Raw genomic sequence first — 27,392 nt, 5'->3', positions numbered from 1 at the left:
TGTGGGCCTTCTTCCTCAGTGATCTAGTAAACTAGTTTCCTAATCTGCATGGAGGCCAACCAGGATTCTTCACTCTGAAAAATATAGGCTCCAAAATCAGTTTCGATAGCATAGATGGGATAATTAGTGGGATTCCTTTCATCACTGATGATATAAGCCAATTGAGCTTCTTTATATATTATCCTACTCTCAACTCCAAAAACTGTGACAGTAGCATAGGATAGATCATTTTGCAATGTTCCACCTAATCTCTTGATCCAACCTCTAGAAAGCAACATGCCAAACTTGGGGGATTCATCTTCTACCGCAATATCCATCATCATGCTCTTCATTGGTAGCTGAGACAAGGTGATGGCTAGGTCTTTGATTAATCCCAAACATTTCACTTTTCTAAAGTCAAAAGAAAATAGGTCATGAAAAGACTTGGTAATGTCAAGACCCAACTCATCCATGATAGCCTTGGGCATTAGATTATGGCTGGCTCCTATGTCTAGAAGGCAGTTGTGAAGGAGTTAACAATCCAGCTTGAACAAAATCCAACTTGAATAACACTTGCAATAAACTTATATTAATGTAAAACAATCCTCATTTCTAATAAAAATATATTTCTATTTTTTTTGGTTAATTAAAAATTAACTAAATCAATTTACAATTTACAAAGATGATTTTTAATATATATATATATATCTATATATCTATATATCTATATATATATATATATACATATATATATATATATATATACATATATATATATATATATATATATATATATATATATATACATATATATATATATATATATATACATATATATATATATATATACATATATATATATATATATATATACATATATATATATATATATATATCTATTAACGTGCTGATAAAATTGACAAAGTATACTACCAATTGTCCCAAAAGGTACAAAGAGAGGCCGATATGATTATTAAATTAGAATTGTTGAATTTCTCTAGAATAGATGTTGGTTCAAGCCTAATGAGCAATTTGAGCTGGCTAAAGGCGTTCTAATTGTTTCTAATTATTGTAAAATTATATTGATAATTCATATTATACGATGGATTAAATGTAAGTTAATGTTATAGAAAATTGTTGCCAAAGAAAACTATGACAATCAATTACCATTTGCCCATAAATAAAATAGTAGAAGAAAAGGAAACTATTTTGCACGTGGCATGAAGTTGGAAAAAACAAACTATCTCTCGCTAGGATGTGTTGCCACACAAAGTCTCTGATAAGTCTGAAACAAGTGTTGTGTTGATTGCTTTAACTTGCCTAGAATAGCAACCTTGAGTGCTTTGATAATTGTACGTCTATTGGGTGTTGGTGATCGTATCGTCTCCCCCTGCATTTTGATTATTATTCAGAGAGCTGAAGAACGTTCCACTAGAGTCAACAATGGATACATTTTTATTAAGTGCATTTGAAACATTTATTATAGCCATAGGAGCATTGAAATCTAAATATAAAGTGAAGAAGTCATCAACTTCAGAGGATAATTCCATTCTTGTGGCTTCCTCTACAATAACCTTACTATTGGTTGCTATCATTTGGTTCACAATCTGTCGCTCTCCAAGTGCTTGAAAAGTCATTAAATCATCATATGTGAACTCTTGCGAAGTATTAGTAATGAGCTTGCCATGAGAGGATTCTACCCAGCCAGTGAAAGAGATCCTCCTATTGCCAAATGTGTGAAATGATCCATCTAGCTCTTTGAAGTTTGACACCAGAGACAACTCCAACTTCGGCTCCTCATGTCCAATCAATTGCCCTATGATTGCACTGCTAGAATTCCCATCAAGCCATAGGTGCAAGTTCGCATCTATAAACCAAACATCCAGAGCATTGGTCATGCCGAAACAAAATGTGTGCTCTTTTCCATCCAATAGTTCCCCCAAAAAGAGTGTAACCTCAATCTCATAACTAGTCAGATCAAATGTCCCAATACCAACCAAAGGATCCCATAACTCTGTATCAATCCCTCCTGTATAAATCACAGAAAAATAACAAATCTAATGCTTTTCAAACACTCAATAACTTTCATAAATGGATTGAAAATGATGCACAATCTCATATTGGATCTTTTCGCACTGATAATGGAAAAGAATACACATCAAATGAATTTGAAAACTATCTTCGCCAACATGGGATCAAACATCAAACAATTGTGCCTTATAATCCCCAATAGAATGGTGTAGCTGAAAGAATGAATAGGACAATCTTAGATATGGTACGATCCATGCTCTTATTAAAAAAAAATAAAGATAATGTTTTGGGATGATGCTATTCTATGTGTTGCATATATAAAGAATATATGTCCATCTAATGCTATTAGAAACAAGATTCCATATGAAATGTGGTATGGACATGTTCCTTCGGTAAAGCATCTCAGGGTCTTTGGTTCCATTTGTTATGCCTTGATACGAAGGGTACATAGAAATAAACTTGGTGCAATAAGTCGTAAATGTATCTTCGTGGGATATTCAAACACCTCCAAAGTATACCGCCTCTCTGATGAAGTCAATAAAAAGTTTGTTGTATCTAGAGATGTAATTTTTCTTGAATCATCCAAAATTGACAATGTTGTTGAGCGATAACTTGATCGCTTGGATAGATTCGCAAATGCAAAATCATTTCAAGAATTCGATAATCAGATTCCACATCTTGAAAGGGGGGTTCCTATACCAGATCAACATGTGGAATCTTCTTTTGAAGAACACTCTCCCTCGCATGAAACTCCAACAACGGATGATGCTTTAAGTGATTTGATTGATAGAATTGGAAGACTCAATCTTGATTCAGTCCCAACTCAATCAACAGAGCAGCCTAGACCATTTGAGAAAGGTCCCCCAAAGTGGCTAACAAAGACACTTGAAAGTGTTCATCCTGATGAGGTTGGAAAGACATGAACAAGAAATTCAAACTGGAAAAATGGAGGTGATGTAGATGACTCTAATTCACCTATTGATATGGATGTTTCTTATGATTGTCAATTGAATTTGTCTATAGATTTTGAACCAACTTCCTTCAAAGAAGTTGTTTCTCATGATGAATGGAATGAAGCAATGCAAAAGGAGTATTATGCCCTCATAAAGAACGACACTTGGAAGCTGGTTGATCCTCCATTAGGAACCAAACCAATTGGCCGCAAGTGGGTCTATAAGAACAAGTATAAAGTTGATGGCTCACTTGACAAGCACAAAGCTAGGCTTGTGGCAAAAGGTTTTGCATAGAAAGAAGCGGTCAATTATGAGGAGACTTTTACCCCCACAGCAAAATGGGCTACTATCCGGACACTTTTTGCCCTAACAACTCATAATGGTTGGAAAGTCCATCAAATGGATGTAAAAATTGCTTTCTTGAATGGAGATCTAAAAGAGAATTTTTTTATGTCCCAGCCTGAAGGATTTCCTATGAAAGGACATGAACATAAAGTATGCAAACTTGTGAAATCCTTGTATGGCCTCAAACAAGCACTGCAAGCTTGGTATGAAAAACTAACTGAGCATCTTCTGAAACTCAATTTCAAACATTATGATCTTGATGATGCAACTTTATTTGTCAAGAAAGTTGGCAAAATAGTTGTATACCTTGTGGTATATGTAGATGATATTTTGATGATAAGGAATGATGAAAGCTACATTGCATCCATAAAGAATGAATTGGGGAAAAGTTTTGAAATGACTGATTTGGGTAATGTTCATTACTATCTTGGTATTGAAGTAACTCAACATCCGAAATCCATATTTCTTTCTAAAAAGAAATACATTGGAGATCTGTTGAACAGGGTTCGCATGATAGAATGCAATCCTCTTACTACTCTAATGGAACAAAACTTAAAGCTCACATCTATTGAAGGAAAAGAATTTGACGATGCAACAAATTATAGATAGCTTGTAGGAAGTCTCAACTACCTAACTACTACCAGACCAGACATTTCGTTTGCTGTTGGAATACTCTCCAGGTTTATGCAAAAGCCTTGTGAGGGACATTGGTCTGCTACAAAAATAGTTCTAAGGTACTTGAAGGGAACTCAAGACTTTGGAATCAAGTATACACAAGTGGACGACTTTAGCTTGATTGGATACTCTAATTCAGACTTTGATGGAGACAAAGAAACTGGGGTATCTACTTTACGATATGCTATGAGTCTTGGATCAGGAGCTGTCTCCTGGAGATCATGCAAACAATTAGTTCCAACATATTCCACAACAGAAGTAGAATACGTGGCAGCAGCTGAGGCAACAATAGAAATTTTGTGGCTCACAAAATTTTTTGAAGATTTGCAGGTAAAAAAAGTACAATCAACTTCACTCATGATTGACAATACCTCTGCAATAAGGTTAGCGAAGAACCCAAAGTTCCATAATCGAACAAAGCACATCAATACTAAATATCATCTAATTCAACATCATGTTGAGGCCAAAACAATCCATCTACGTCATTGTTCGACTAATGAGCAAATTGCAAACATCTTCACCAAAGCACTTGGAAGAGAAAAGCTTGAACGATTCAGAATGATGCTTGGACTCACCAACATCCCTTAAAATTAAGAGGGGGAATGTTGACACCTAATCATCGGGATTGGGTGAATGAAACTAATGTAAATAAATAATAAGAAATGTGAACAATTATCGTGAGATGAAGTGAAGAGTCTCTCCCTCATGCATATAACAAAGACCAACCTAAAGGAATAATATACGAATTGATTTGTTTTTAGGAGTTACTGCCTGGCCTGACAACATCAAGGTAACAAAACAGATAAAATTATAACATATTTTTTTTAATAAAAAAATAGTAATTTTCAGTAAAAAAAATTATGTATATAAACATTATCTAATTTATATTTAATTTTTTATTATTATATTTTTTATTTTGTATAATATTTTATATTAACTTAATGTTACTATCTTTTTTTTTGGTAGGTAAGCACCCATGGGGATTTGAACCAGTGACATATTGCAATGAGTGCCTTAACAGTGCACACATTCACCATCAATCCAAAACCTCAAGAACTAAATTAATGTTACTATCATTTTCATAATAAATTGTAAAATATAACTAATCATTTAAAAAAAACAAATATTTAAAAAAATAAATAATATTAAACATATTATATTACTTATTAATCAAATAATAGTACATCCATTTGCAACTTCTAAAAAAACATCTCTTCTCGTACCATGCTTGTACTTCTATTCTATAAACTGAATAAAACATACATGAAATAGTTCTAATATTCATATTTTGAATATTCTAATCAATTTGGTGTCTCAATATTGATTTCAATTAACTTTTTTTATTTTTATTTAAATTTTAAATTTAAATGATTATAAGTTAGAATAAAATACACTTTAGGAAAAAAAATAAAAAATCATCTTTATTTATCTCTGAAATATATCGGGTTTATCCGTATAGTTATATTCAATCAAAATATTATCTCAATTTTTTTTTGAGATGATAAAGAGTTTGTTGAATGTTTGGTTTTGGTTTGTCTATTTATTTAGGCCAAGCTTGGTGAAGTGTGACCGAGATTGGAGAATTTGAGAGCTGATCGATGGAGTTCTTGCTGGACCATTGGTGATGGAGCAACGTCCATATTGGTGCCCATCATTTCTTGTGTAAGTCACATAAGGATTTTGAGAGCGTTGTCTGGCATAATGGATAATTCGAAGTGCTTGAATATGTGTGTTGTTGCATGTGGGGATAGTTATCCTCTACAAATTAATAGTGACAACCCTTTGCCATTGCAAATCAACAACGTGCCTCTGTCAGTGTTGACGTGAAATGCCATTGTTTGGGGATTGAATTTTGGAGCATTACCCTTCTGGTTGGAATAGCCATCTGAGGATGACAATTCTTGTGTTAGCTCTCGTAGGACCTTCGACAGTGGAGGAGTGGCAGCCAAGTCTGGCCTTGATTTCTCATGCCTTCACCCTGGGGATCCACAGGGCGTAGTGCGTAATACAATGAGTTGTATGTTCGATGGTGCAGACGTGGAGGCCTTTGTGGGGAGCAATTAGTTGCTCTAGCGCTCCACTATTGGAGCTAGTGATGCTCATTGTACTTATGTATCTTGGTAATTTTGCTTAATACTTGAAGACATTTGGCCAACACATTTTCGTGCATGGATTGTGGATGTTTTAAGACTACTCTTTTAATGTTTCTGATTAATTTTGGCTTTCACATGTAATGAAGTAATTGAACTGTTTCGGTGACTTTAGTGCTAAACTTGTTAGAAATGTCATGTAATGATTGTAATGATCATCACATCTATGTGAACTATTTCACTTGATGTTAAATGAGTCCTTCTTATCCATATGTGTGTGTCTCCATTATATTAGTACTATTACTTCTATTTTAGAGGCTCACTTTATCTCCCCTATAGTGAAAAAACCTTGATACATATACCACTGAATATTCACATGGCACACTCCCCTAATTATTCAAAAGTACATGTGTGCCTCTCTCTCATGCTAATTTCTTAATCCAAGGTGTTAGAGTCGGTCTGGTCAGTCCTCCGCCAGTGATCAAAACTCTTTATGCATTTCATTTTAGGTGTCCTGTTTCATCCACTCAGCTGCATTCTGCTAGGGGCATGCCATAAATCTAACGGAGAAGGTCATGATAGTTATTTTTCCCTCAAGTCTGGTTCCTGCTGGCTCAGGTCTTTTGTCGGTAATCACTAGAGTCCATGACAGTCAAGGTCTGGTCCTTTACAGGACCAAGGTCATTTTTTAAGTTTGGATCTAGGAATCCATCGATTTGTTCTTGGAAAACATGTCCAGTAAAGCCATGCACGCCAGATTGAGGTTCTTACACTGCTATGGTTCGAAGAGTTTCATCGTCAAGTGAAAAGACTTCAACCTCCTCTTTAGAACTCTGTTTCAAACAAAAAGTCAGAAGAGGTCATTTATGATAAAATTTTCCAAAAAATGCACAAGTTGAGTTTTTAGGTACATTCATTGTTTCCATGACCAGATGATCAGTCACATAGTCCCCGTAAGGAAATGCCGAAAATTTCATCAGAAGAGCCAAAATTTCAAAGAAAAAAGGTGAAAATCAGGGTGTTTAAAATCAATGAAAAGGTGCAAATACAAACATTAGAAAGTGGGTTTTCAATAAAAGAAAATCAAACTCATCTCTCCTCAAAGTCTATATATGCTTATTGTGGCCCAAAACTAAGTCATTGTGCTATTGTAAGTTTGAGAGAGGCATTGTTGAAGAAAGAGAGCTAAGCTGGAGGAATTCGAGTGGGTGAAGGTTGATTTCTAGGCGCGCAACGCATACACCAGGGCACGCGACGCACACAGAGGGCGCGACACACTGGCAGCCAGCCCACAGTGCAAAATCAACAAGGGCGCAACGCACTCAGGGCGTGTAGCGCACTGGGCTTGGCGCGCGACGCACACAACTAGGGAGCTCAAAACACTTGCAAATTTGTTTCATTTCCTGATTGAAGGCCAGCAAGCAAGAGGTAGGCTCAAATGAAACCTCTTCTCTGTCAATTTGGTCAATGGTTTGGTGTTTCTAAGATGTTGAATGATATCCAAAGCACATTGGCCATCCATGAAAATAATCATCAAGCAAAAATGATAAACGGGGTTGCAAATTTGTGAAGATGCCACCAAGGTTTTGCTCCCCTCCCCTTGTCCCCTCACTCCTCATCATTTTCACCTCCATTCCACCTTGTCTCCCAAGAAAACCCCCTAAAAATCTCCACTAAAGCCCCACCCCTCGTTTTCCAAGAAAATTTGTGTCATTTTGCAGTGTGCAGTGCACACACAAGGTGGTGCGGCGCACTGGGAGCCCGGCCACAGTGTTAATATTGCACTGGCGCGGCGCATACCTGGCGTGTGGTGCACTGGGCCAAGTGCGCAACGCACAGGCCTGTGAGCCTAAAAGACCACCAAATCGCCCAAATTTTTATGAATGGCTCTCAAAATTGCAAAGGTGACCCTAGATACCTTCACCATTCATCCTTAATTCTAAGAGAAATATGATTTTGGTGACCATGAAATCAAATGCAATTTTTTTTTAAGAAAACCCAAAAATGACACAAAGAAGGTCAAAAAGCTAGGGTTTTGCTACAGTAACATTATTGCTAAAACATGCTCCTACCCTACCCCTATCAAACTAATCCCCCTATAGCATTTTCTTCTAATAATCACCCTAACTCCACTGTGATCATATTCATTTGGTTCCCTTGATTCCTATGGCTAAACACCCAAACCCTACTTCAACAAAATCCAAACCCCATCACATCAAAACTATACCCAAATTACTCCTAAATCCCTGATAACTTTCTCCTCTTAAATCCCTATTCCCCTCTCATCATTCCCCTCCTAACACTCCATGTTTTATTGTCCCCTTGGTGACAGATTCTTAGGGAAATCACTACTTTCAATTAGATTCAGAGGGCAGCAAAAGAAAACTCAGGGTACACACAGTAATAATGGCATCAGGAATTTCATCAGATTATGAGGGGGATACACACAGTGACACATCTTCAGGAGAGAGGGCCCATAGGAGACATCACCAGAGTGGCAGACATCTCAGAGATGAGCCAAACACCCTCACAGAGCTACAGGCATGCCCACTTGCCATGTCTTGTTTCCAGCACTTGGCATGTTATGAATTTTGCCAAAGGGTGGCAAATGTCAGAGTACACCATGAGTTGGCCCGCCTTTTTGCACTACATCTACAGGGAGGTCAATCCATATTGGCTGGGGTCACTTTCACCTTGACACCAGAGGCCATATCAGTAGCAACAGGGATACCAAACATTGGGGAGCAGTGGCATAAGAAAAAGAAGGTGGAGAGGCATTACTATGAGCCTTACATCAAGAACAACTGTTTGAGCCAGCTCACTAGAGTATTTCCGTTCAGGTTTTTGAGGGATGAGTATGCCCCACTCATGAGATTGATCATGAAATATTTCAGCTATGAGGGAAGGTTTTCCCACCTCTATGCATATCACATAAGGTTACTCATGCACTTCACTAGGGTGGGGATGATGAACCTCCCATTTTTCATGTGCAACAACATAGAGAAGATGAAGAACTTTATGCAGCACAAGACCCCACGACAGTAGCTAAATAGTGTATATCATTTTGCTCTCATCAAGATTTTGGTGGACCATAAGTTGGGATTGCAAGGTATTGCTTGGGAGGACTTCATCTCCCGTGATTTCTTCAGCGCTCCACCAGTGGTATCAGAGGCAGAGCATGAGGTGGGGGGCCCTTCACATCAGTTTGAGCGCCACGAGGCTGCCACCATGCCAGTGTATATTTCATATCAGAGGGGCAGTAGACCATTGTTTGCAATAGCAAAGTGAGTGTTATCTCCACCCAGGGTGGAAGGGGCCTCGCTTCTAACATCAGTACAACAGAGTAGAGGCTAAGAGCCATTGCACAATGAGGGACCTTCGGGAGTGCCATAAGGCGAAATAGAGACCGAGTTTGTTCTCCTCCACGATGACGACATCGACAAAGAGCCAACAAAGGAGGAGCTTAGAGAGGCAATCCAGGAGTAGCAGTCAGAGATAGAGACCTTGTCCCTCGACTTGGACAGAGCCAAGTGGAACATAAAGTACCTGGAACAGAGGAACAAATAGCTAGAAGACCAGCAGATGATCATGGAGCTGCGAGACATTCGTGAGCATCGCCAAGCTGCTCAAAGGGCAAGGATTGAGCTCACTTCCTTGGAGCAAGAGGTAAATGAAGATCGGGAGGCCAACCTTGAGAGAGCCAATATGCACTTGGATAGGCTGCTAAACAAAGCAGACAAAGACCTTTCACTGCTGAGACATATGGCATTTCACTACCGGGCACGAAACATGAGTGTCAAGGCCCGAATAAAGAGCTTGAAGGCTAGATTGAGGAAAGCAACAAGGAGATCAAAAGAGGCTAAGGAGAAAGATAGACTTAGAATCTTGGCTGAGGCTTCCTTTGCTCAACATGTCACCCCATAAGGGACCTCCAGTCCAAATTGCAGCAAATTTGGGGAAATTTTGAGCAAATTTTGATTTTTTGGGTAAAAAAACAAGAAATTCCTCCCTATGCGCCGCGCCACTGGCGCGACGCTAAAAATCTAGGGCTCTAATAGAGGAATGGTTTGCATTTTTAGATTCAGCATCTAAAATCATGACTACTGGTGTCCCGACAATAAATTTTGAGGAGATCTGGACCTCCTAAAGGTCAAAAAACACCCAAAAATGGCCCCTCTACCACTTTTTTGAAACGCAGAAAGAAGTCTTGGGAGAATGAAGTTTTGGAGGGGCAAATGAGCTTCAAATTCAAAAATTCCAATTGGGTTAGAAAGTAGACAGGACAGGCTTTCCAAAAAGACTACTTAGTTACATTTTGGACACTTTCAAGGGCCCCAAAACAAGCTCCAAATTGGCGCGACGTACAAAGAATTTGGCGTGACGCACAGGGGAAAAAGTGTCATTTTGCTCCCGTTTTGTGAAATTTCGGTTCGCGACTTCTCCAAGTAGGCCCGGTCATCTACACTTCGGTTTTTTGGCACCCAAAGTGGCATTTAAATAGATTTTTCTCTAGATTGGCATCCATCCAAGTGGTAGAGGAATACAAAGGGTCAACCAAGCCAAATGTCATGTTGTGAGCATTGCACCTGTAGCTGATGGTTGGCTCTCGAACTCCATTTTGTAATCATTCGAGTCACTCCACAACCCTTGGGCGTTCTATCTCTTCCTCACTCATTCTATATATTGTAAGCAAGCTATTTTCAAATGGTTGGTTGGTTTGTAACTTTTGGAAGACTGTGGGACAGAAACTCTGTTTCTCCACTGTGTAATTTTGACAGAGAATTAATGAAAGGCAACGACTCTGTTTCATGAGATTCTTGTGGTTGTGAGTGTAGCAAATGTGTTCTTATGTTTCATATGTATTCTGTTATGTTCCATATTTCATTTCATGCTTCATTTCTGTGAAATTTTCTGAGTGAGATTAGGTAGAATTCAATTTTTATTGCTCTGCCTGTGGGAAAATTTCATGTACAGTGTCATTTCTTCTGTTGAAAAGGATTCATACCACTATGCCCTTTTCACTTTCTTCAGCAATCTATTCATGTCGTGGTGACTCTAACTAAATTTCTACATTTTCCACCTACCTTGCCTCACGGAATAATCTGTGCCTTTGTATTAAGTTCTCTGTTCATTGCTGAGCACTAGTCCCATACATCCCAGAAGCTCGGCCATTCATTAAAATTTGTTCACAAATCCCCATTCACTTACTAGCCTAAGGTAAATATTGCATTTCAAGTCACCTCAGATCATTTCCAAGCATTTATTCAGTGAACGTGACTCGGAGAGAGCCCTCTCCTGTTCTGGTAGGGCTAGCTACCAGACTAAGCGTGGTTTGTGGTTACCCTATTTTTTTCCCTCCTTTAGCCTAGAGTGGATTTAGGGATAACATAGTGGTGACTTTGCTGGGGACCAGATCAAACTGAAATCAAATCCCCATGTTTCATCATAATTCTAGGCTTCCGGATGATGAGCTTAGGATTGGATAGGCTGATTAAATTGGCTGTGTCCCGTGATTTTTCTCAATAGCACGCTGGCTTCAAGACGATATACCAGAGCCAATCCAGACCTGGATCCTCCTCAAATCTACGAAAATCCCAATTTGATTCCAAAACTCCTTCGTCAAGAAAGCGCCATACCTCCCGTGTTCAAATCCCATTCTTGTCCCGACATTTTTGAGTATCTTGAAGAACTTGAGTTTGACGAAAGGTTTGAGATATCCTTGTTTGAGTCTAAGTCCGAAAGGGCTGCCGACTATACTGTTCCCAATCCGCAATTCCTTGTAGACTTAGAAACAGAAAGAGCTAATCGATTGATAGACAATTATATTGCGGAACAGCCCCAAACTCCAATTGTTATTCCCTCGCAAACTGCACACACTCCTCCAACACCCCCAAGGTTGAATCCACCGAGAGCGATGGCTGCCCGGTTCGCACCCCTTGTTCTGCCCCAAGTTTTAGACGATATGCCCTCATATTATCAAAGTAAAATCCCATTTTTTGATGGCACTCCAAATGGCATCACTGCTCAACAACATGTAGACAAAATGGCAGACTTTTATGAACTGCACGAGATTGATGAAGAAAATGTGGCAATGAGACTCTTTGTGCAGACATTCGCGGGTGATGTAAGGAAATGGTTCAGAGGATTGGCAACAGCGAGTATCAACACCTTGGCTGAACTGCAGAGACAATTTTTGAATCGGTGGGAAGTGAAGAAGAATCCTCTCCAAATTCTAGCCGAATATGAACAAATCAAAAGAAATGCTGGTGAGTCGGTTCAAGATTACTGTGTTAGATTTAATGCGGTTTATAATGAAATCCCAGATCATCTGAAACCACCTGTAGGACTAGCCATGATGAAATTTCTAGATGGTTTCGATGCTGATATGGCATACCAATTAAGAGAGAGAGAGAACCGGCTACCATGGAAGATATGCAGAAAATAGCGGTCAGCGTTGAAGCAAATTTGCTGTCAAGAAGAGCTAGAGCGAAAGCAGAGAAGAAAACTACGGTGAAAGAAGAATCTTCTTCAATGGACCAGCTGCTTAAAAAAGTAGAACAAATGCTTGAAAGGGTAAAACTTGACAAGCCTGAGCCACAAGTTAGGAATCCTAACTTCCGTGGCCAGCAACAGCCACAATATAGGATTAGACAGAAAGATCAAAGAAACCAAGAGCAAGCTGCACAACAGCCGGTACAAACACCTTTGCAGCAGAATTTTGTACATGGACCTGAATCAGATGAGGATGGAAATGTAATAGGCAAAGAGAACCACCTTTTCACTCCAGATGAGCTGCCTACTTACATCACCGAAGAAGAAGAATGTGCAGTGAATTCAGCTACACACCAAGACACGGATTTTATTCTAGCTAGTGACACGGTTTTGGAAGAAGAATCAGAAGAATATCAAAGGGGTTATATGAATGCTCTGTCTGCACAATAGTAGAGATATTCACTTAGGAATAGAGATGTGCCAGCCAAACCGATTCAGAAAAAGAAGGAGGTTGAAGCAGCGAAAAATGACTCATCAGCCACACAGAGAAAAGGAAAGGAGGCAGTTGGTCCGGAGAGCAGCAAATCCAAATCAGTAGAACAACCACAACAACCAGCTATATCCAAAGAAAAGGAAAGGAAGGAGATCCCAGTCAAAGAGGCAGAAAAGACTCCCACCTTTAGCCTAGAGAATGAGATTTCTAAGTTAAAGGTATCCATCCCCTTGACTGAGATAATGAAGAATAATAGCTATAGAGGACAGATTTCCAAAATGTTGAATTTAGACCCAATGTCCGATATGGTGAATGTGGAGGATGATCAACCTGAAATGATTTTTGGACCGGCAACAAATGGTGAGTCTCATGATAGCGATGTGCCTCCATTTTATATCAGTTTGAGATTGCATGATTTTGTGTTGCATAATGCCATGTTCGATTCTGGAGCTTCTCACAATCTCATGCCCAAGGCTATCATGGATAAGCTTGGTCTGGACATCACCCGGCAATATCATGATCTCTATTCATTTGATTCCAGCAGAGTAAGATGTATAGGGCTCATCAAAGACTTAGTTGTGAGTTTGGACCAGCTTCCTATGAAAAATGTTTTGATGGATGTAGTGGTAGCAGACATTCCTCCAAGGTTTGGCATGCTTCTTTCAAGGTCTTGGGTAGCAAAACTGAAAGGGACACTACAACTCGATTTCTCCTATGCGACAATCCTGGTGTTTGGACAGATGAGGAAGTTATACAGGGAGCAAAAGATGAAATATATGATCACAAGCAAGGAGAAACCTGTAAATCATCCTATAAATTATGTACATACAGATTTAGAGTCTTTTGTTTTGTTTTCAGATAGTTTAAATGAGATAGATAGCCAGATAGTAGAAGCAGATGACATTCCGGAAATCACAGAAAATTTCAGAGAAATATTGAAGAAAGAAAGACAAGAAAAGCAGCAAAAGATTGGGCAATCAGCTGAAAATGACGGACATCAAGCAATCAAGGAGCAACAAACAGATTTCCAGCACTTGCAGGAAGAGGAAGAAGGCTTATGGACCATGGATTTTGATGGAGCTGTAGGCAATGATGGTGTTGGGATCGGAATTTGGGTACGAAGTCCTTTCTCTATGCCAAACAAAGTGCCCAGCAACGTGAGGGTTTGCTCTTACAGGCTGGCCTTTGAATGTTCAAATAATGAAGTAGAATATGAAGCTTTGATTGCTAGCCTCAAAATTCTTAGAAAGTTGAACACAAAAAGGATTTTAGTGTATGGCCACTCAGAATTAGTGATGAAACAGTCAGAGGTGAGTATCAAGCGAAACATCCTAGGATGCAGGCCTATCGCAATGCGGTTTTGGACATCTTAAAGTTATTTTCAGAATACACCTTGACATGTGTACCTTGTATGCAAAATAGTATTGCTGATGTTCTTGCTAAGGCGGCAGGCAGTCTGAAAATTCCCATGAACTCCAACAATAAATTCGAAATCCATGTCAAGCATCGTCAAACCATTCCAGAAAATCAGCGATATTAGCAGGTGTTTCAAGATGATGAGGAGATTAAGGATTTTCTGCTCAACAAAGGAAAATGCAAAGAGACATCAATTGACGTGAAAAACGATGAAGACAAAGGGAATGGTGTAGATGAAGCACATATCAATGAAATGGACGTATTGCAGCTAAAAAAAAATGTGATTCCGAAAGGCTTAATACCTCTAGAAGAGCTATTTGACCAGGATGATGTAGCCCGAAAGCAAACATTGCAGCCAACAAAAAAGGGTGTAGAAGAGGTTAACATAAGAACAACTGCCACTCCTAAAATGGTAAAATTGTCTAAAGCATTGCCGCCAAAAATCAAGGACAAATACATCAGTTTGATGGCCTAATTTGCAGATGTGTTTGTTTGGGATTATTCAAATTTAAAGACCTATGATACAAATATTATTCAGCACACAGTACCGATCAAGCCCAATCAAAAACCATTCAGACAGAAGCTAAGAAGAATAAATCCAAAGTTGCTGCCATCAATTGAAAAGGAGGTAAACAAGTTGTATAAATCATATATCATTGTGCCTATCAGATTTTCAGATTGGATATCTAATTTAGTGCCTGTACGCAAGAAGACTGGTGAGATCCGCCTATGCATCGATTTCAGAAATTTAAACAGAGTATCATTGAAGGACAACTACCCCCTGCCCAAGATGGACCATATACTTCAGCGAGTTGTGGGGGCATCTCGTATGTCATTGCGTGATGGTTATTCAGGATATAACCAAATTTTTGTCCATGAAGACGACAGAAACGAAACAGCGTTCACCACTCCATGGGGAACCTTCCATTATGCTAAAATGCCCTTCGCTTTAAAGAATGCAAGTGCCACATTTCAGCGGGCAATGGATTTAGCTTTTGTGAATGAGAAAGATGTGTTTTTGGTCGTGTATTTGGATGACTTGATGGTGTTTTCAAAATCTGATGAAGAACACATACACCACCTAAAAACTATCTTCCAAAAATGTAGAAAATATGGTCTATTGCTGAATCCAAAAAATAGTTTGTTCGCCATGGAGGAAGGTAAATTTATTGGGCATATTATTTCAAAAGATGGCATTCGTATTGATCTAACACGTGTGCAAGCCATTCAACAAATTGATCTGCACAGGAACAAAAAGGAGATACAATCTTTCAATGGTAAGATGAATTTTCTGCGTCGTTTCGTGCCTAATCTTGCAGAACATTTAAAGGAAATGACCAACATGCTCAAGAAGGACAGCCAAGTGAAATGGAAAGAAGAGGCTGTAAAGTTTTTTAACTTGGTTAAATTGGCCCTTTCTTCAGCTCCAGTTCTAGTCGGCCCAAACTATAATCAGGATTTTATATTGTTTTCATTTGCTTCTTAACACCTATGGCAGCAGTATTATTGCAGAATAGGGATGATCATGAAAGACCCATTGCATTCTTTAGCAGGGCTATAAGAGATGCATCTTTAAAGTACGACATCATTGAGAAACAATCTCTAGCATTAGTTAAGGCACTGAAAGATTTCCGGGTGTCTATTCTACACTCTCACATTTTGGCCTATGTTCCCAATATTGTTGTTATAGATGTTTTAGTACAGACTGATCCGGAAGGGAGAAGAGGAAAATGGATTGCAGCTTTGCTAGAATATGATGTAGAAATAAAGCCCACAAATCTGGTCAAAGGACAAGGGTTGGCGAAATTGATGGCTGAATCAAACTTGCACGCATTGGACATAAATCTAATTGCTGCCTTGTCAGATGAAAATGAGGAAGGAATGTCAGTTCAGGTATCTGAAATGTTTGCTTTGTCCCCATGGTATGTTGATATAATATATGTGCTGAAAAATCTGTCACCACCGCCCGGCATGACTAAAAACAAGGCAAGAACACTCAAAATGAAGGCGACCAAGTTTTGTATTTTGAATTCTGCATTGTATTGGAAGGATCCCGGTGGAATTTTGCTAAACTTTTTGGTGGAAGAGGAAGCGAAGAAAGTCATGGAGGATTTTCACGGAGGAGAGTGTGGTGGTCACCTCTTTTGGAAATCAACAACGAACAAAATCTTGAGAGCAGGATACTATTCGCCTACTTTGTTTGCTGATGTGCATAAGATGGTCAAGTGCTGTCGTAGATGTCAGATTTTTGAAGGGAATAGAAATTACAACCTTTGCCGCTTAAGCCTATTGAGGTGAGTGCTCCTTTCCAGCAGTGGGGATTAGACTTCATTGGAGAAATTCACCCCGCTTCTTCCGGACAGCATAGATGGATCCTCACGGTGATAGACTACTTTACAAAATGGATTGAGGTAGCTCCTACCAGACAAGCAACAGACATGATAATTATCTCCTTTCTCGAAAATAAAATATTGTCTGGATTCAGTTGTCAAAACAAATTGATCACTGATAATGCAACAGCTTTTAAGTCAAGGAGGATGGTAGAATTTTTTCATAAGTATCATATCACTTTGGGTCATTCAACTGCCTATCATCCTCAAGGAAATGGGTTGGCAGAATCTTCGAATAAATCTTTGGTCAACATCATCAACAAGATGCTGGAATTATACGAAAAGAGTTGGAACAAGAGGTTGGTTCATGCACTTTGGGTGGATCGGATCACTCAAAAAAAAAATATTGGCATGTCACCATTTGAGCTGGTTTATGGAGTAGACACAGTATTTCCCGCTTCTCTTGCTGCCCCAGTGGTCAAACTTCTTCAGGAGGCAAGCAATGAGGAAGATCCCATGCAGAGAAGGCTAAATCAAATGATCCACTTACAGCAAACAAGAGAGGAAGTTTTCAGGAACACATCCAAACTGCAGGAAAAGATAAAGAAGATTTATGACAGAAAAGCGAAAGCAGACAAGTTTCAGGTGGATGATGTGGTGCTGAAGTGGGATGCAAGGAATGAAGAGAAAGGTAAGCATGGAAAGTTCGAAAATATTTGGAAAGGGAATTTCAAAGTTGTAGCATATAGGGGTCTGAATGCTTTTCTTATGAGGGAAATGAATAGGGAAGATTATCCTGGAGGGCCGATCAATGGTCAGTTGCTCAAACGGTACCATTATTGCGAAATCAACACTGCTTCCACTGTCTTTGTAAATATCATTTTTTTGTAGTTTGGTTTCACTTTGTAAAGTTAGTTTTCAAGTTATTTCAATGTCAAGTTTGAGTTAGTTTCTTAGTTATTCCAGTTTTTAAATAAGTCAGAGTCCTATATTGTTTATAGTGATAATGACTCCATAGCCCAATGGACAATAGGCACTGTCTAGCTCCTCCAGAGATCTGCTGTTCTTGGCAACTCCAAGGAGCCACTATCCCCCATTGGAGCCAATGTTAGAGTCGATCTGGTCAGTCCTCCGTCAGTGATCAAAACTATTTATGCATTTCATTTTAGCTGTCCCGTTTCATTCACTCAGCTGCATTCTGCTAGGGGCATGCCATAAATCTGACGAAGAAGGTCATGATAGTTATTTTTCCCTCAAGTCTGGTTCCTGCTGGCTCAGGTCTTTTGTCGGTAATCACTAGAGTCCATGACAGTCAAGGTCTAGTCCTTTATGGGACCAAGGTCATTTTTTAAGTTTGGGTCTAGGAATACATCGATTTGGTCTTGGAAAATCTATCCAGTAAAGCCATGTAGGCCAGATTGAGGTTCTTACACAGCTATGGTTCAAAGAGTTTCATCGTCAAGTGAAAAGACTTCAAGCTCCTCTTCAGAACTCTGTTTCAAAGGAAAAGTCAAAAGAGGTCATTTATGATAAAATGTTCCAAAAAATGCACAAGTTGAGTTTTCAGGTGCAGTCATGGTTTCCATGACCAGATGACCAGTCACATAGTCCCCGCAAGGAAATGCCAAAAATTTCATCAGAAGAGCCAAAATTTCAAAGAAAAAAGGTGAAAATCAGGGTGTTTAAAATCAATGAAAAGGTGCAAACACAAACATTAGAAAGTGGGTTTTCAATAAAAGAAAATCAAACTCATCTCTCCTCAAAGTCTATATATGCTTATTGTGGCCCAAAACTAAGTCATTGCGCTATTGTAAGTTTGAGAGAGGCATTGTTGAAGAAACAGAGCTAACCTGGAGGAATTCGAGTGAGTGAAGGCTGATTTCTAGGCGCGAGGCACATACACCAGGGCGTGCGGCACACACAAAGGGCGCGACGCACTGACAGCCAGCCGACAGTGCAAAATCAACAAGGGCACGTCGCACTTAGGGTGCGCGGTGCACTAGGCTTGGCGTGCGACGCGCACAGCCAGGGAGCTCAAAACACTTGCAAATTTGTTTCATATCCTGGTTGAAGGCTAGCAAGCAAGAGGTAGGCTGAAATGAAACCTCTTCTTTGTCAATTTGGTTAATGGTCTGGTGTTTCTAAGATGTTGAATGATATCCAAAGCACGTTGGCCATCCATGAAAATAACCATCAAGCAAAAATGATAAACGGGGTTGCGAATTTGTGAAGACGCCACCAAGGTTTTGCTCCCCTCCCCTTGTCCCCTCACTCCTCGTCATTTTCACCTCCATTCCACCTTGTCTCCCAAGAAAACCCCCTAAAAATCTCCACTAAAGCCCCACCCCTCATTTTCCAAGCAAATTTGTGTCATTTTGAAATGCGCGGCGCACACACAAGGTGGCGCGACGCACCCAGGGCACCCGGCGCACTGGGAGTGTAGTCACAGTGCTAATATTGCACTAGCACGGTGCATACCTGGTGCGCAGTGCACTGGGCCAAGCGCACGGCGCACAGCCCTGTGAGCCTAAAAAACCACCAAATCGCCCAAATTTTTATGAATGGCTCTCAAAATTGCAAAGGTGGCCCTAGATACCTTCACCATTGATCCTTAATTCAAAGAGAAATATGATTTTGGTGACCATGAAATCAAATGCAATTTTTTTTAAGTAAACCCAAAAATGACACAAAGAAGGTCAAAAAGCTAGGGTTTTGCTACAGTAACATCATTGCTAAAACATGCTCCTACCCTACCCCTATCAAACTAATCCCTCTGTAGCATTTTCCCCTAATAATCACCCTACCTCCACTGTGATCATATTCATTTAATTCCCTTGATTCCTATGGCTAAACACCCAAACCCTACCTCAACAAAATCCAAACCCTATCCCATCAAAACTATACCCAAAATACTCCTAAATCCCTGATAAATTTCTCCTCTTAAATCCCTATTCCCCTTTCATCATTCCCCTCCTAACACTCCCTGTTTTATTGTCCCCTTGGTGACAGATTCTCAAGGCAACCACCAGTTTCATTAGATTCAGAGGGCAGCAAAAGAAAACTCAGGGTACACACAGCAATAATGGCATCAGGAATTTCATCAGATTATGACGGGGATACACATAGTGACACATCTTCAGGAGAGAGGGCCCATAGGAGACATCAAGGGAGTGGTAGAAATCTCAGAGATGAACCAAACACCCTCACAGAGCTACAAGCATGCCCACTTGCCATGTCTTGTTTTCAGCACTTAGCGTGTTATGAATTTTTCCAAAGGGTGGCAAATGTCATAGTACACCATGAGTTGGCCCGCCTTTTTTCACTACATCTACAAGGAGGTCAAACCATATTGGTTGGGGTCAATTTCACCTTGACACCGGAGGCCATATCAATAGCAACAGGGATACCAAACATTGGGGAGCAGTGGCATAAGAAAAAGAAGGTGGAGAGGCATTACTATGATCCTTACATCAAGAACAGCTGTTTGAGCCAGCTCACTAAAGTATTTCCGTTCAGGTTTTTGAGAGATGAGTATGCCCCACTCATGAGATTGATCATGAAATATTTCAGTTGTGAGGGGAGGTTTTCCCGCCTCTATGCATATCACATCAGGTTACTCATGCACTTCACTAGGGTGCAGATGATGAACCTCCCATTTTTCATGTGCAACAACATAGAGAATATGAAGAAATTTATGCAGCACAAGACCCCGCGACAGTAGCTAAACAGTGTATATCATTTTTCTCTCATCAGGATTTTGGTGGACCATTAGTTGGGATTGCAAGGTATTGCTTGGGAGGACTTCATCTCCCGTGATTTCTTCAGCGCTCCACCAATAGTATCAGAGGCAGAGCATGAGGTGGGGGCCCTTCACATCAGTTTGAGTGCCACGAGGCTGCCACCATGCCAGTGTATATTTCATATCAGAAGCGCAGTAGACCATTGTTTGCAGCAACAAAGTGAGTGTTATCTCCACCCGGGGTGAAAGGGGCCTCGCTTCCGACATCAGTACAGCAAAGTACAGGCAAAGAGCCATTGCACGATGAGGGACCTTCGGGAGTGCCATCAGGTGAAAGAGAGACCGAGTTTGTTCTCCTCCACGATGACGACACCGACAGAGAGCCAACAAAGGAGGAGCTTAGAGAGGTAATCTAGGAGCAGCAGTCAGAGATAGAGACCTTGTCCCTCGACTTGGAGAGGGCCAAGTGGAACATAAAGTACCTGGAATAGAGGAACAAATAGCTAGAAGACCAGCAGGCGATCATGGAGCTGCGAGACATTCGTGAGCATCGCCAAGCTGCTCAAAGGGAAAGGATTGAGCTCACTTCCTTGGAGCAAGAGGTAAATGAAGATCGGGAGGCCAACCTTGAGAGAGCCAATATGCACTTGGAGAGGCTACTAGACAAAGCAGACAAAGACCTTGCACTGCTGAGGCATATGGCATTTCACTACCGAGCACGAAACATGAGCGCCAAGGCCCGAATAAAGAGCTTGAAGGCTAGATTGAGGAAAGCAGCAAGGAGAGCAAATGAGGCTAAGGAGCAATATAGACTTAGAATCTTGGCTGAGGCTTCCTTGGCTCAACATGTCACCCTATAGGGGACCTCCAGTCCAAATTGCAGCAAATTTGGGGAAATTTTGAGAAAATTTTAATTATTTGGGTAAAAAAACAGGAAATTCCTCTCTGTGCGCCGCGCCACTGGCACAACGCTAAAAATCTACGGCTCCAATCGAGGATTGGTTTGCATTTTTGGATTCAGAATCGAAAATCACGACTACTGGTGTCCGGGCAAGAAATTTTGAGGAGATCTGGGGCTCCTAAAGGTCAAAAAACACCAAAAAATGGCCTCTCAGCCACTTTTTTGAAACATAGAAAGCAGTCTTGGGAGAATGAAGTTTTGGAGGGGAAAATGAGCATCAAATTCAGAAATTCTAGTTGGGTTAGAAAGTAGTCAGGACAGGCTTTCCATCAAGCCCACTTGGGCACATTTTCGACACCTGCAACAGCCCCAAAACAGGCTCTAAAGTGGTGTGATGCACAGAGAATTTGGCGCGGCGCACAGGGGAAAAGGTGCCATTTTGCTCCCGTTTCACGAAATTTCGGTTCACGACTTCTCCAAGTGGGCCCGGTCATCTACACTTCGGTTTTTTTGGCACCCAAAGCGGCATTTAAATAGCTTTTTCTCCAGATTGGCATCCATCCAAGTGGCAGAGGAATTCAAAGGGTCACCCAAGCCAAATGTCATTTGTGAGCATTGCACCTATAGCTAATGGTTGGCTCTCCAGCTCCATTTTGTAATTATTCGATTCACTCCCAAACCCTTGGGCATTCTATCTCTTCCTCACTCAGTCTATATATTGTAAGCAAGCTATTTGCAAAGGGTTGGTTGGCTTGTAACTTTTGGGAGACTGTGGGAGAGAAACTTTGTTTCTCCACTGTGTAATTTTGACAGAGAATTAATGAAAGGCAACGACTCTGTTTCATGAGATTCTTGTGGTTGTGAGTGTAGCAAATGTGTTCTGATGTTTCATATGTATTCTGTTATGTTCCATATTTCCTTTCATGCTTCATTTCTGTGAAATTTTCTAAGTGATATTAGGTAGAATTCAATTTTTATTGCTCTGCCCGTGGGAAAATTTCATGTATAGTGTCATTTCTTCTGTTGAAAAGGGTTCATACTACTATGCCCTTTTCACTTTCTTCAGCAATCTATTCATGCCGCGGTGACTCTAACTAAATTTCTAAATTTTCCGCCTACCTTGCCTCACGGAATAATATGTGCCTTTGTATTAACTTCTCTGTTCATTTGCTGAGCGCTAGTCCCATACATCCTAGAAGCTCGGCCATTCATTAAAATATGTTCACAAATCCCCATTCACTTACTAGCCTAAGGCAAATATTGCATTTCAAGTCACCTCAGATCATTTCCAAGCATTTATTCAGTGAACGTGACTCACAGATATCCCTCTCCTTTTCTAGTATGGCTAGCTACCAGCCTGAGCGTGGTTTGTGGTTACCCTAATTTTTGCCCTCTATCAGCCTAGGGTAGATTTAGGTGATAACACAAGGTAGAACTTTAAGTAAAAGGTAGTTGGGTAATATTTACAGATGGGACTACTACACCAAATGGTGTGAGTTCTAATTAGGACCTCATATCATGGAGATCCCATGTATGTTGGTGCTATCCAGCACTGTAAATAGACCTAAGTCAACCCTCCTTCCAAGCTCTTCTAGCAAGTCAAAGTGAATTCAAGTCAAAACCTTCCAAACCATGTCTAGCTTCATAATTTCGGCCCCCATCTTCTGAATTATAGACCTATAGTGAATTTTTAACTTTGGTCCCTACAAAAACTTGATAATTTCACATGTGTGAGAAATTTAGGGTAGATTTTAGGGTAAAAACATTGTTTTTTTGTTCTTTCTATCTCTCTTTCTTTCTTTCTCCTTCTCCTGAATTTTGGTCTTATTTTCTTAGAGATAAAACTTTCTTTTGTGGTTCTTCAAATGAGGTCAAACTGTCTCTATTTATACAGATCCAAAAGGTTGAATTACCCCTTACAGGGTTGACTTGATGAGGTAGGGCTGAGTTGGTGTTTTGGGTACAAAAAAAACATTTTTGACTCAAATAAATTTATTTTTCCACTCTCTTTGCAATGTCCAAATGGGAATTGACACTAAGAGAATTTTTTGACTTATGAAAAATGCTCTTTTGACTCATTAAACTTTAGAAGCATGAAGAATATGCTTGATATAGATGATCAATTGACTTGAGCATGAAACACATGCTTGAAAAACAATATTTATTTTCTTCTTTATAATATTTGACATAAAATATATAATGACATAAATACAATAGCAATTATGAAGACCAAAACTAGTTACATTTTCTAAGACTCCCACTTAACTAGGGAGGTGTTCATAACCTCATAATAGGTACAATGGTACTCTCAAACTGAAATGTTCTAACAAGAGTGAGATTGGTAAGCCATATTCTCAGCATCAAAATCATGACCAATATCTTCAAATAGCAACATAGTGAGGCCTTTGGAATATCAAGCTCTAACTCTCCACAATATTAGAGAACAATGTTAGGAGGAATACATATGGACACCTAAGCTTCTCAAGGCACATATCCCATCTGAATATTCACAAGGTATGTCCTTCTAGGATTTATTATTATCTTGGATTACCAATCCTCTAATAATATTAGTCCTCTTTGACCACTCTTCTATTGGATACCTTGTTAGATCCTTAAAGAGTGTCGGTCAAAAATTCTACTTCCTATATTTGATTTCCAATCCTCAAGGAGCGCCAGTCCCTAGATTCTTATCCAATCCCCCATTCTCCCTCTCAGTGTGATACACTAGTCATATGATGGCTAGTCCAAGCCTGGTGCATGACACCTATGGATAATATGGTGTCAACCATCATTCCTTCTCAACCAAGGAGGTGGTTCTTACTCCTTTTCAATTATGAAGGATATTTTTTTCTCCCTCTCAATCAGGGAGAGTTTATCACAATCATATGCATTATTCTTTTCTTCTTTCATCGATTACCTTTGTTGGAAATAATACTGAGAGGGGGGGTGAATCAGTATTATCAGATCAATAAAACTTTTTCAATACTCAGAAACATATACGCTACTTCAGTTAGGTGAACCAACGTGTACACGCTACTGTGTCTAAAGCAACCAGCGTATAACCAGAAATCTTATGATTCAGTTAGTTTATCTTCAGTAAATGCATCAGGACATTATTAACCATATTAAAAGTAAACAGGTGCAGTATAACAGAACAGATCATCACACAAAAGCCACACACATGAACACCATGATATAAGGTGGAAACCCAATGTGGGTGAAAACCACCTGCTGCAAGTCGTCTCTATCTTTCTTTAATAAGAAACTTCAGTTTACAATCTTTTGTACTGGTGCAGCCTTATACCAGTACGCAGGCTACAACCTGCAGAAAGCTCAACCTTCTCTCATTTTCCAGACTCTCCTGGAAGGGAGCTCCAACCCCCTTTGCTCTTGTACTAGCTAAGATACTAGTACGTAGGTGCTGGCCTACAATCTTCTTTCTTTCAGGAACCACTTTTCATCAATTTTCAAACTGGATATTCCTGAAGCACAACATTACAATCTGAAGACCACAATTCATCAATTTCCATAACAGATCATACTAGCATCATCAATCTTTGAATCACTGAACCACTGAAACCCTGTCAACACCCAGTCACCAGAACACAGAGCAGACTACAGAACTTCTGCAATAACAGTCAGACCCAACTGCAACCCAAAAAAATTAAGCTTCAAAAGATATACGCTACTTCAATGAAACCAACCCGCGTATACACACGCTTTTACCAAAGAAAACCTGCGTACAGATCTAAAAATAATTTCTCATAACTTGCAGTTGTACCAGACATCAGTCATACCCAGAACATAACATTGCGTCAGTATGCAGATCTAAAAATATGCGTAATCAACCATATACCGATAGTTCATTTCAAACCATTTGATCCCGATCTATCCTTAGATCTAGTCTTCCATCAACCGGTGTGATCTCTCCTTAGCTTAGATCAAGCAACCCAGAACCTGCATACTAGATCTCTTTCTTTTTCAGATATTCAAGACTTTTTCAGTGCACTTGCCTAATGATCTTCTTCTCCTTATATAGCCTTAGGCCCTTCACAATACCACGGTCCAAAACCATAGTAACCCAATACCATCAACTTCAAAACTCGGGATCAACACGACTGTCGAGATACCTCGGTCCAAAAACATAGGCTCAAGTACCGAGGACTAACTACCACGGACCAAAGGAAAGCTTCTCGACATGTACGCACTTTTCTGTTCATGAAACTGCGTGTATACACGACTTCGTATATAGCTATCCTGCGTATCCGCGACTTAGTATATAGCGTACCAGCGTGTATATGCAACTTGGGCTTAATGAACCTGCGTATATGAAATTTCTCTTCATTCTTGTAGTCTGGACTGAGATCTGTCATCAAAGAGAGTTGCCATCAAGGACAACACCTGTACCGTAGCACCACACCTGTGCCGAAATGCCAACAATCTCCCCCTTTGGACTTGATGGCAACCCCAAGATCCTTAGAATCATTCTCCCCCTTTGTCATCAAGGGCAAAGGGCTGTGCTCCCCCTGAGAACATGCTGATATCTCTGCTCTGTTGTGCTGAACATGCTCCCCCTGACTGTAGGCAAGATCTGCAAAAGATGTTCTTCAAGAAGAACCAAGACTTATACATCATAAAGGACCTTCCTATCACCAAAAGACTCAATACATACATCCATAATCCCAACCAAGAGGGGATACATCAGAAATCTACATATAACAACCAATTACATTACATCATTCATCCCAGGCATAGTGGGGAAACCAACATAGGCCGTTACATGACCTTGACATCATAAAAGAGATATCACAAAAGAGATACATGACATAGAGACGAAAGATCTAGACCAAGACTTATGAAAGTCACCAGCAGCATCTGATAATCATCTTTTAGATCAGCAACCAAGATTTCCTTCTGTGCTCCTTCTCCTGAAACCAACAACAGTTGTGAACTAGAACCAAAAACATCTAAATGCCAACAATGCTTTATTAAACTTTAAACTGCTCCCCCTGAAACTGTGCCTGCTGCACCCCGTGAAACTGTGCCTGAAGGACTCTGGCATACCCATCTCAGACCTTCTCCAACCAGAGTCTGCCCTTGCTGTTCAGAACTCCATATACGCTACTTCACCTGCATAAATCAGCGTATGTACGCGGATATCCCTTATACAACACGCGTACACCAACTTTTCTTTAGAACAAACAAGCTTCAACAACAGGATGAAGCATCAACTACTCCCAGCTTTTGTCTGAGATATTCAAAAGTCTCCCTGGGCAATGGTTTTGTGAGAATATCAGCAACTTGTTCTTTAGAAGAAACATACTCCAACTTGACCTTTTGTTCAAGCACTTGTTCCCGGAGGAAGTGATACTTGATTGGTATGTGCTTGGTCTTTGAATGCATGACTGGATTCTTTGAAATGCTGATTGCACTTGTATTATCACATAAGATAGAGACAGGTGGAGTGCAAGTGATTTGAAAATCCTGCAAGGTCTGCATCATCCAAAGAAGTTGTGTGCAACAAGATGCCGCAGCCACATATTCTGCTTCAGCTGTAGATAAAGCAATCGAACTCTGTTTCTTGCTGAACCAAGATACTAATCTGGAACCCATGAAGAATGCACCACCACTTGTGCTTTTCCTGTCATCCACACTTCCGGCCCAATCTGCATCTGTGTAAGCATGAAGAGTGAGATCTGTATCTCTAGGATACCATAAGCCATAGTTTTGAGTCCCTTGAAGATTCTTTTGACTGCCTGAAGATGAGTTTCCTTTGGGTTGGCTTGAAATCTTCCAACAATTCCTACTGCATGCATAATGTCTGGTCGGGTACCTGTCAAATAAAGCAAACTCCCAATCATGGATCTATAAGTTGGTTGATGAACTGCTGCTGATTCATCATTTGTACTGAGGCTGCATCCTGTAACCATGGTACATACTGGCTTTGA

The 27,392-nt window shown here is 40.0% G+C and overlaps 1 pseudogene; it reads right to left on the bottom strand.

Moving 5' to 3' along the window:
• Window positions 1–1,337: 1,337 nt before the first annotated feature.
• LOC149172851 (peptide-N4-(N-acetyl-beta-glucosaminyl)asparagine amidase A pseudogene) overlaps window positions 1,338–27,392 on the bottom strand; it is a 74,685-nt pseudogene continuing 48,630 nt past the window's right edge.

The sequence above is a fragment of the Pinus tabuliformis genome, chromosome 4_2 (assembly GCF_031772625.1).
Source record: "Pinus tabuliformis cultivar Carrire ecotype Pingquan chromosome 4_2, CPIR1, whole genome shotgun sequence".
NCBI classification, from domain to species: domain Eukaryota; kingdom Viridiplantae; phylum Streptophyta; class Pinopsida; order Pinales; family Pinaceae; genus Pinus; species Pinus tabuliformis.
The sequence above is the reverse complement of the archived record's forward strand: the minus strand, read 5'-3'. Positions and strand labels throughout refer to the sequence as shown.